Source organism: Vicugna pacos, chromosome 9 (assembly GCF_048564905.1).
Source record: "Vicugna pacos chromosome 9, VicPac4, whole genome shotgun sequence".
Taxonomy (NCBI): Eukaryota; Metazoa; Chordata; class Mammalia; order Artiodactyla; family Camelidae; genus Vicugna; species Vicugna pacos.
In genome coordinates this window covers 16,943,492-16,953,806 of record NC_132995.1, presented here as the reverse complement: position 1 = coordinate 16,953,806, position 10,315 = coordinate 16,943,492, and the positions used below count along the sequence as shown (strand labels likewise).

The window sequence follows — 10,315 nt, the reverse complement described above, 5'->3', positions numbered from 1 at the left end:
CAGGCCCAGAGGTGGCGACTAGCCAGACTCTGACTTGAGGCCTTGCAGGGGCATCCCTGGAAGAGCCAGGACACGGGCTCCGTCTATCTCCTGCTGCATACTGAGGACACTGGTCGGCCAGAAGGCTCTGTGGGACCACATTGGAGGTGACCTGGCACCAGGTCTGCCTTTGCTAACAAGCTGTCCCATGGTATCACTGTGTCACACTGTGAGGGGATGGGGCCCAGACCCCGCCCTGTCCTGGAGCAGAGGAGGAAAAGGGGCCCTTAGCCCCATCCCCAAGGAGCCCACCATCTGGGAGGGCCAAGAGAAGAGGGAGTATGTGATGAGTGGGGCGTCACTGAAGGATCCTCAGCAGGAGAGCAGTACAGTCTGAGCCCTTGCCAGGAGGAAGGAGCTCGGGAGGCTTGGAGGAGAGAACTAGAAAGAGCTGGCAAGCGGCTCTGTGCCAACTGCACGGGGCACCAGCCTCAGGGGTGAAACCCCCCAGGGGGCATTATGTGGGGGTTTTGTGATCATTTGCTTTTGCTGAGACCAGAAGACTAGGCTCAGAAAACCAGCACCAAGTAGACTGAGCAGAAAGAAGAGCGGGGTATGGGTGTGTGTGGGTGTGAGATGGGAGGCAGGGGTGTCATATTCCAATCCAACCTCATCTCGAGCAGGGAAGGAAGGAGCGTGACGGAATGAAATGCCCAGGAGGCCGCCTCTCCATCACGGTTCTGGCAGATCCCAGCCCTCAGCCTTTGCAACATCAGCAGCAGTGGCAGCCATGGCTCTTCCACTCCAGGGGCCAGCCTGGCCTGCTCATTCCTCCGGCTCTGTGCCACAGCTGTCACCAGCATCCGTCAGCCCCCCAGAGGAGCCCCCACACCACGCCACCTTCCTCCTGCCCTTCATCACCCCACCTGGCCCACCTGGGTATCCATCTTCCCGCAAAAAGAAGCAAGCAGCAGCCAGGGGAGGGGTGGGGGGGCCCCTTCCCTAGGAAGCCCCGTCACTGCTTCAGATGAAGTGGTCCCCGCTGAGTGCTTTGCCAGGGTCTATGAGGCAATTCAAGATGAGAAATGGAACGGTGGCTTCGGAAAGGCAAATCATTCCAATAGCGCCTTAAAAACATCGAAGGAAACAAGCTCTTTGTGTGTGTGTGTGCGTGTGTGCATTTGTGTGTGTATGTGTGTGAAAATGGGGAATATATTGTTTTTCACTGTTCGGAAGACTGTTTTCTCATCTTGAAATCACAAGCTGTTTTCTTCTAGACAGACTTATAAATACATCCAGTTATCGACATCCGATATAGGAAATAAAGTTCTGAAACGGTTTTCCTCCGTGCACGCGGAGTGGACCGGCCACGATGGGCAGGTGATAATTACTTTCATTTCTTAGGAGTCGTATCAGTGTCGAGTGGCTGGTCCCTCCACCTTTTATTGCTTTCACCTTTATTGCATTTCCCGTGTTGTACTGGGCTATTCATTGGTGTAACTTTATTACCACATTTCAAGATCTTGATAAAATGAATGAAATTCCGAAGCGTAAGGGTACAGTCCCAGAGCAGGGAAACTGGGTTCTGTGGCTTGTGACCCGAGGCATGGGCTCTCCCTCTGCGCAGCTCCAAGATAATGAATGTCTCTGACATTCCTGTTGACATTCACAACTGCCCCTCTCATCGGCGTCATTTTAAGGAGGATGTTTTCAGTCCATAGACTATGTCCCCAGTAGCCACCTAACCTGTCCATGCTACCTGCAAGACTGGGGTCACCTGTGACTCCTTGCTCTCCTGACCATCACACCTGTCTGCTCTTTCTCCTCAGTGCCTAGTAGTCCCCCGCCTCCTGCCATTTCCACCCCCACATCTCCCTTCCTGCGGCCCCTTCACCACTCTCCCGTGTGACTGACAAGGCTGCTTGTGGTCTCTTCCCATTTTGAGCCCCATGCTCATCAGGGTTCTTTGTAGCAAACAGCCCGAGTCTGGCCATCTCCAGCAGAGGAGGATGTATTGGGGAATGTCCGGTGGCACATTTGAAGGCAAGGCAGGCTCAGAAAACTGGCAGGAGCCAGGCACACTGGTGGCCAAGCACACAGCCAGGACACACCTCACACTGCTGCCCCAAATTGTTGCCAACACCCCTACTCTTGGACATCACTTTGGACTGACACGGCATCCGGGCTTCACTCCCTGCACAGCCAAAGCCTTTGGTGGGCAGTGCAGTCACTTGCAGAACCCAAGCCTCATGCCCACTCTCTGGCCATCTTGTCCCTTCGGGTTTCTGCAGGCAGGAGGGGAGGATTGGGGACCTGGCATCTCACCCAGTCTTATTCTCAGAACAGGTCAGGGTTAAGGTGCTGGGAGATATACACAAACTCCTAAAACACATAGTCTTGTGGATACCAACTTGGGGTGCCAGCAGCTTCCCCCAAATAAAACCTTGGAAAGTTCGACTTGAACAAACTTGTCCTTAATATTACAATCAAAAAGTGTAGAATGGAGCAATTTTCATTTCAGCACAAGTGTGAGTTTCTCGTTTCATGGTTTTTCTTTGCAGTTTACACAGGAGAATACATCATTTTCATTTCTTCAGCTCGCCCTGCCTCCATATCATTGCCGGATAAATAGCCCAAAGCACCAATGGCCCGTTAGAAATCACGCAGGGGAGAAAGAAAAGAAGTGTGTGGACTTCAGAATCAGAAGCCTGGGTCCCCTGACTTCTCTGGACCCCACTTTCCCCATCTGGAGGCAGAGACAACAAAGTGCCTTTGTTTCCCTTAAGAGGCAGTTGCAAGGGGCAGAGGAGGCCTTGAACACCAGGGCTGAGGGACAGTGTAACACTATTCAAGTGAGGCAGTGGTCACTTCCCTTACTCTAATACTTATCTTAGAGCATGTACATGGAGGTTAAGGCTGTGGATGCAGGAGCCTAGGTCTCATTCCTGGCTTCTTCTTCTTTTTTTTTTTAATTTGCTCACTGTGTGGCACTGGGCAAATTACCCAACCTCTCTGAGCCTCAGCTGCGTCCTCCGTAAACTGGATGTGATGGGCCTCAGCTCGGAGGACTGTTGAGGAGATTAGGTGGGTGGTCCTGTGAGACACTCAGCACAGCCCCTGGCTTGAGGTGGCTGCCATCCTTATTTCAGTGCTAACGTGAGAAGTACGGGCAGCAGGAAAACACCAGGACCCTTATCCTCAAGGCATGCAGGTGGGTGGGATGCCCTACAAGGCCACTCTCAGTCCACGTCTAGAGCAACTTTGACCCAAATGGGTGAACCCATAATCCCAAGCCAAGGTGCTCAGAGCTGTGCTTACTGCCTTCAAGAGGACTAGCTGGGTCCTGGGGCTGCCTGGCTGCCAACCTTGAGCCAGCCCTGCTCCCTGCACATGAGCTGGCAGTCTGGCCAAACACAGAGATGCTGAAGAGATGCAGGGAAACAAGAGTGAGTGGGGAAGGCCGCAGAGAGGGCATCCCTGGCCGTACCCAGGGCCTTTGGCCCCACCTGTGAAGCCCACAGAGCTCTGCTGGTAGGTATAGATTTGCATGTAGGGAAGAAGGGCAGCAAGGAGGTTTGTGAGAGGGGTTAGGGACATACAAAGGATTGCAAAATCCGCCTCACATTCTCTTCCCTACTGTGCCCACGCCCTTGCTTAGTGATGCTGCAGCCCCTCTTATCCAGAAGTAGAGTCTATTTCACAAGCCCTTGAATCTAGAGTGGCCACATGACTTACTTTGGATGATAAAACATTCACAAAAGCAGAGGCCTTGGAAAGGGCTCACCCACTGGGGTTGAACCTCTAGCCGCTCTGGGAAGCCCTAGCACCAGATGAAGATGCCCTAGTTAGCCTGCCAGGGTATAAGATACCTGTTTGATAGCCTGCCAACCAGCAGACATACAGACAAGGCTAGCTTAGATTATCAGCCTCCAGCCAACCTGAGGGCTGACTGCAGATCCACGAATGAGTCCAACAGACACCCGCTGAGCCACCCCCAGAATCCTGAGCTATGTAAATGATGGTTTTGAGCCATTACATTGGGTAGCTTGTTATGCTGGGTTATCACACAGGGCAGAGGGAGAGGGGCCTGGGACCACGGCCCTAGAGGGGAGCCTGGGGACAGATGTGGTAGGGGCTGTTTTCACAAGGAACTCTGGGAGGTGCTGAGTCCCAGCGGAACTGCTGGGGGACCCTGGGGAGAAAGTGTGACCTTCACGTCACCTCTGCCTAGTGCACAGCCTGGCTGCAGGGACCTCGATTCCGCCCAGCACCATGTGGTTGAACTGCCTTGGGGGCGCGAAGAGGCAGCACCCCCGCTGGGCAGCGGTGGTGCAGAGACGTGGTGCCCCTAGTGGGGCTTCCTGGGCAGCTGCCTTGAAGCACAAGAAATGGGAGGATTCTGAGTTTCTGTAAGAATCCCTCTGGGGACCCCCGGAATACGTGGAAGAGACTTTCAAGGGAACTTGATGACTCCTGTAATAGAGATGGGACTGGTGCCAATTAAATCCAAATGATTATGTCAGTAGAGCCTTGTGTGCACCGAAGGCCAGTGAGCCTGGCTTGGGTACTTGGCCTGCACTGTCACAGCCCAAAGCAAGGCCAGCGCAGGGTGTACACAGCATGGGATTGTACCTGGGTAGCCTGGATGGGTAGCTGAGAGGGGACAGTAATCAAGGCTAAATGAGGTCATCAGGGTGGAGCCTTGGTCCAATAGGATTAGTGCCCTTATTGGAGGAGACACCAGAGAGCCCCTCTCTCTCCCTACCATGTGAGGGCACGGCAAGAAGGCAGCCATCTGCAAGCCAGGAGGAGAGCCCTCCAGCAGGGAGTTCACCTCCAGGCCAGCCTTGCTCACACAGACCCACACCTCATGGGAGGCCAAGCACAGAGCACCAGGAGAGCCCTGCTCCTCCCAAAGCAAAAGCACCTTCTTACCTAGATGAAGACAAGCATCCTTCTGCAGAGACGCCTGCCCGAGTCCGAGGCTCGGACTGTCCAAGCTGAGAGCCCACCACACTTCCAAGCGCTAGTCATTCTGTCCGGAGCATCTTTTAAAAAGACTTGCAGATACCCAAGGCGTTGCCACTGATGTGCTCAGTCCAGACGGCAGCACAGTCTCTGAGTCAGATGCTGAGTTCGCCGGCAGCTTCATGAGCCGGCAGGGGTCTCGCTCGCTTCCCCATCCTGTCTGGATGTTCCGTTCAAACAGTCTTTGGGAAAATTACAATTTTATTTCCAGAGCTCAGAGATCAATATTTAGGGCTTGAGGGGAAATTTACTGAAAATCATCTCACAGTGGAAACGCCAGAGGCGGAAGCTTCTGCACAGGCGGCTCCTCCCAGACCACGAATCCTCCTCCTACGGGACCAGCTGCCGGCCCAGCACAAGGCCTCCCCCAGCTGCCTCCAGGGGAGACCAGGCAATCAACCAGGGCTGCCCGGAGCCGAGCCGCAGCAGCAGCCCGGGTCGGGGGTGGGCAACCAGGGCTTCTTTACAGGGACCTGAGAGGAGGATGGACCTAAAACCTCCCCTGGGCGGCAGCTCTGCATGAGGGAGGAGGTGGCCCAAACTGGGCTGAGAAGAGCTCCGGGCTTATTTGCGGACGCTCCCTAAACTCCATCTGCAAAATTGGCTGCACGGAGAACCAGTTTTAGCTTTGGATCTGATGCCAAGGGCAGACTCTGTCCCTTCTGTCACCAAGGGCACTTGCTATATGAAGACTTAGGGCCCCTTCTCAGGGGGCCCGTGTCTGCTGGGGAAGGCCCACCCACAGAGGGACAAGCTCCCAGCTCTCTCTGTGTGGTTTTTGGGGGTGGGGGGGGTACCCACCAGAGATCCTGAGTTGGTGGGATAAAGTGTGGCCCAGGAGCCTAGACTTTTAACCAGCACTCCAGCCACCTGTGGTTTGCGGCCAGGTGTGGGGTTTACTGTGTAGACAGCCACCCAAGGCAGCTCAGCCTCCATTGTGTCTTGAGTTCACATGTGCTACTCTGCCGGACCTGTCTGCTGCCTCTCCAGGGAGGAGGCATGGGCCCCAGGCATCAGTCCTGAGTTCATCACCCCATCACCCACACATTTATTCCCTCCCTTCCCCGCAGTAAGGGACCTTTCATGCCTCACTTTCCCGCCCCTTCCTTCCCGCCCCACTCCCAGCCCAGACAGGAAAGCTCGTTGGCTCCACCCAGGGAGCCCCTGCTGGCTAAAAAGCCCTCAGCTCAACCCTCCCACCCCAAAGTGGGCATCGAGTAAGAGCTTGCTGGGACCAAATGTTCTAAGGCTGTGGGAAAATAAACTGGAACGCCTACTTTGGAGAGCGCTTTGGGAATATCTCTTAAACCAAAAAATTTTAAACTAAGCCTTCTGACTTGTAATTGCAATTCTCATTATCTACCCTAAAGAAGCTCCACCTTGCGAGTACAAGAAGCTATAAACCAGCACGCTCACTGAAGAATCATTTGCGGCAATGAAAAACTAGAAGCAGTCTGTGTGTTCATCCACACGTGAACCCTCTTCTGCGCGCACTTGAGATCCATTAAAAGGAATGTCCTAGATCCACAGGTATCTCTGTGGAGAAATCTCAGCGGCGCTCTGTTGAGTGAAAAGTTGAAGAACGGTGCATCTTGTGTTACATCATTATGTTTACAAACCTGTAAAACAATAGACATCCTATGAATTCTCTACGGGCACATGTTTATGTTGTAAAAACGCTGAGAAGGTCTGGAAGAAGATACACAAAGTGTTGTCTTCGGGGATGGGGGAGGGGGTCGTGTGAGGATGTGGAAGGGACTATACCTTTATCTCATGGTCAATTTTTTTAAAAAGGAGAATATATTCATGCATTTGTGTAATTAAAAAGAAAGAAAAGCACTTAAAAAAAAAACTCTATCTCAGGAATGCTCTGCAGTCCTTTGCAAACTAGGGAGCTTGCTTTAATCTGGGAACCCGGAATCTGCTGGATCCTCCCCCAGTGCTCCCTGCACCTCCTACTCTGGCCTGTCCCCACCCCCAAGTCCCTGGCTCCTGAGTCACACAGACTGTCTGGGAGGGGAGGTTGGTTGGTTTGTGTTTTGAAGGAAAAGGCCTGGTTTTTACTTACGAGGATCACGGACAGAGCCCTCCGGGGTAATGCCAGGAGGACAGTTGGGTGGTTGGGGCCACTGGGGGTGGGGACGACCCTGGCTCATGGGAGCCCAGGCCCGGTGTAGCCAACCCCACCTTCCCAGCCCCTGAATCCCCAATTCCTGACCCCTGCCTCCCAAACTCTGCCTTTCTCCACAACTGACTCGCATCTCCCAACTTCCCAGCCCCAGGGCCCTGCCCCCTACCCTGACCCTCGCCCCCAACCCCAGGGCCTGCTGGCTCCTCCCAGAGCAACAATTCCCCTCCTGCTGTCCCTTCCACACCCTGGAGAGAAATGGGAGCCCAGCCCTCGGTGGGGGGAGGGGGCTGCCACTGAGAGAGAAATGGTGTTTCAGGCTTTTACTCATCGAGGAAGGGACTGTCCGCCCTCCACCTCCCCAGGGTTTGCAAGACAGTGCTCAGCCCCCTCCTTCCTTCTGATTTCTGCCTCCTCTGTGGTTTCCATGGATTCAGAGATTTCTCCCAGCACCTGAGCCCAGAGTGAGGGGGAGGGAAGTGAGGGAAGTAGCCCATCAGCTGGGGAGGGAGGGGGGCTGCTCCACAACAGTCCCCGCAGGCCTCCCTGCCTGCTCCCTCCTCCCAGAGACCTGGAGGGGCATCTGGGCTATGGGGGCGGGGGGGGGGTGCTGGCTGGGGACTCCCTGGGATCCTGACATGCATATCTCATCTTCCTGGGTGGCCCCAGGGGGTTCCAGGAAACATGCTCTGCCCTGATCGACCTCAGAGCCAGCTCACTGAGGGACTGTCACGTCAACCACAAAATGCCAATAGTGACCACAGCAAGAGGGGACGCTGTTCAAACTGTCTGGTAAAGGTCACACTGTTGGTGAAAAGAGCAGGCTAGTTTAGGGAAGGGGCCTAGGAAACCGCTGGTCAATCTCTGTTCTGCTGGACCCAGGGGCCCAGCTAAGAGCTCACTTGGGTCCCCTGTTTCTTGGGGCTTTAGTACTGGCTGCAGAATCTGGGCCACTGGAGAGAAAGTGGGGAGTCACTGACCATCATCCACTTGGGAGTATTCATCCCCCTCCCCAGTTTAGCCCCTTCCTGATCAGGTAGAGAATTCCCTGCCCCACCCCCACCCTGCTAGCACTCCTGGGCACTGTCACCACAGCTGCCCTGTGCCCCAACACACTTTCTCCTTCGAGGGCTGCTGGGTGTGCAGGCTCCAAGCATAGCCGAGCCAGTGCCCTGCCCAGGGCTCCGTTCAGGCAGAAAACATTCACTTGGAGCCAGTGCTGACAGCTGGGCAGGCTGCAGAGGGAGCAGGTGCTGTAGGCTGCCCTCCGGGAGTTCCTCCCCAGCCCGGGTCTCAGCAGGTTCTGAGAGCTGCCTCTCACCCTTCCAGGAGCTCCTTTCAGCATACCTTTCTTTAAGTCCATTTTTGTTGTTTACAACTGAGAGCCCTGCCAGACACATTTGCCAGAGGGTGGGTGGTCTTCAGTGGGCACCCAGATTCTTGGGGACCAACTGTGACCTCAGGGACCACTACTGCATGAGGCTTTGTGGTCCTCTTCCCTGGCTCCCACTGGAATCTCCCGGACAATCTCTCAAAGCTGCTAGTGACAGAGCTTCACTGCATACACTGCATAACAGCTGAATCAGAATTTCAGATTCTTTGAAAATTCTCTGGTTGATTTTGCTGGGAGCCAAGACCAAAAACGTTTCAAGACATAGTCCTCCCTGGCACTGTCGGCAGGGACAGTGGGATAAGGGTCCCATAAGAGGGAAGCAGCGGTGGTCCATGGGCAGGATCTTCTCTCTCCCGACCAACTTCACAGTAGTTTCCCCACTGGGTCCCCACCCCTCCACTCTGCTCCGGCCTCCTGACGGTGGCCGAAGGGCTCTGCTCCCTCCTCCTCTTGTCCCTCCACCACTCACCCCAAATTCTATCTCCATCTTCACATTCAGCCTAGACAACTCACAAAACCTGGAAAAGAAAGCATTCATTTGCAGCCTTAAAATAGTGCTCACCTCTGACCCAATAACCCTACTCCCGGGTGAGCGAGCACCCAGCAGAAATGTGAGCATCTGTCCATCGGCAGACACGAGCAAGGCTGCTTGTAGCTACTCTGTTTGGAAAAGCTGCAAACTAGAACTACCCAAATGCCCATCAGTGGCAGATGGGATAGAGTGATGTTCTTATGCAGTGACTCACGGGGGGAGGGTATAGCTCAGTGGTAGAGCATATGCTTGGCATGCATGAGGTCCTGGGTTAAATCCCCAGTACCTCCTCTAAAAATAAATTAAAAAATAAACCTAATTACTTACGCTCCCCCTGCCCAAAAAGGTAAGCTTCCATGCAATAGAATCCATGCTGCAAAGAGGGTGAACCTCAGAAAAAGAGGATGAATCTCAGAAACACTCAACACAGAAGAGCATGTGCTATGTGAGTCTATGGCTGTTTTTGCATGACAGCTGCAGACCTGAGTAATTGCCACAGAGACTGCAGGTCCTGCAAGCCTAAAATATTGATGATTTGGCCCTTTTCAGAAAAGTTTACCAACATGTGATTTATAAGGTAGGTGGAATGGAAAAAAGACAGGTGGAAGGCAGACTTCTCAACAGACACACTCTTTTATATCACTTTGGTTTTTGAACTGTTAAAAAAAAAAAAAGAAAAAGAAATAACAGGCCAAAATGGAGTCACCTGTGCTCAGCCTCAGCGTCAGCAAACGAAGACTCAACACCTAACGTAACTGCTGTTTCAGCCTCTCCCAGGAAGGTGACCTTTAACCAGTCAGCCGGGAATGACTTGGTCAGCACAGGTGAGGTAATCTGGCTGATAGACGCCCCCTTCCCCCAAAGGAAGTTGACCTTGCCTGAAACAATCCACTCTTTGCTAGAATGACTTCTTGCCAGACTCCTTCTGCCCGTAATAGTCTTCCATTCTGTACAGCTCCTCAAAGCTCCTTTCTGTCTGCTGGATGGGATGCTGTCCGATCCATGTATCATTGAATAAAGCCAGTTAGAGCTCCAGATTTACTTGGTAGAATTTTGCTTTTTATCAGGACTCACGAATGCATATATTGCCTGTTTATAAAAAATAAAATAAAAACAAAATCAAAAAAAGGGAAAAGGTTAAAAAGAACACTGGAAAAACTCATCTAAACGGTTACAAGTCAGATCAGTAGTGCCTAGAAGAGGGGACAGGAGAGACTTCTGGGACCAGTGAGGTTGGGTTGAATTCACTGGAGTG

At 53.3% G+C, this 10,315-nt stretch overlaps 1 non-coding gene across 1 annotated transcript; it reads left to right on the top strand.

The window, feature by feature from the left end:
- Positions 1–9,278: 9,278 nt before the first annotated feature.
- Positions 9,279–9,351, top strand: TRNAA-GGC (transfer RNA alanine (anticodon GGC)). Its single transcript has one exon. It is a non-coding gene; the product is annotated as a tRNA-Ala (tRNA).
- Positions 9,352–10,315: the final 964 nt, after the last annotated feature.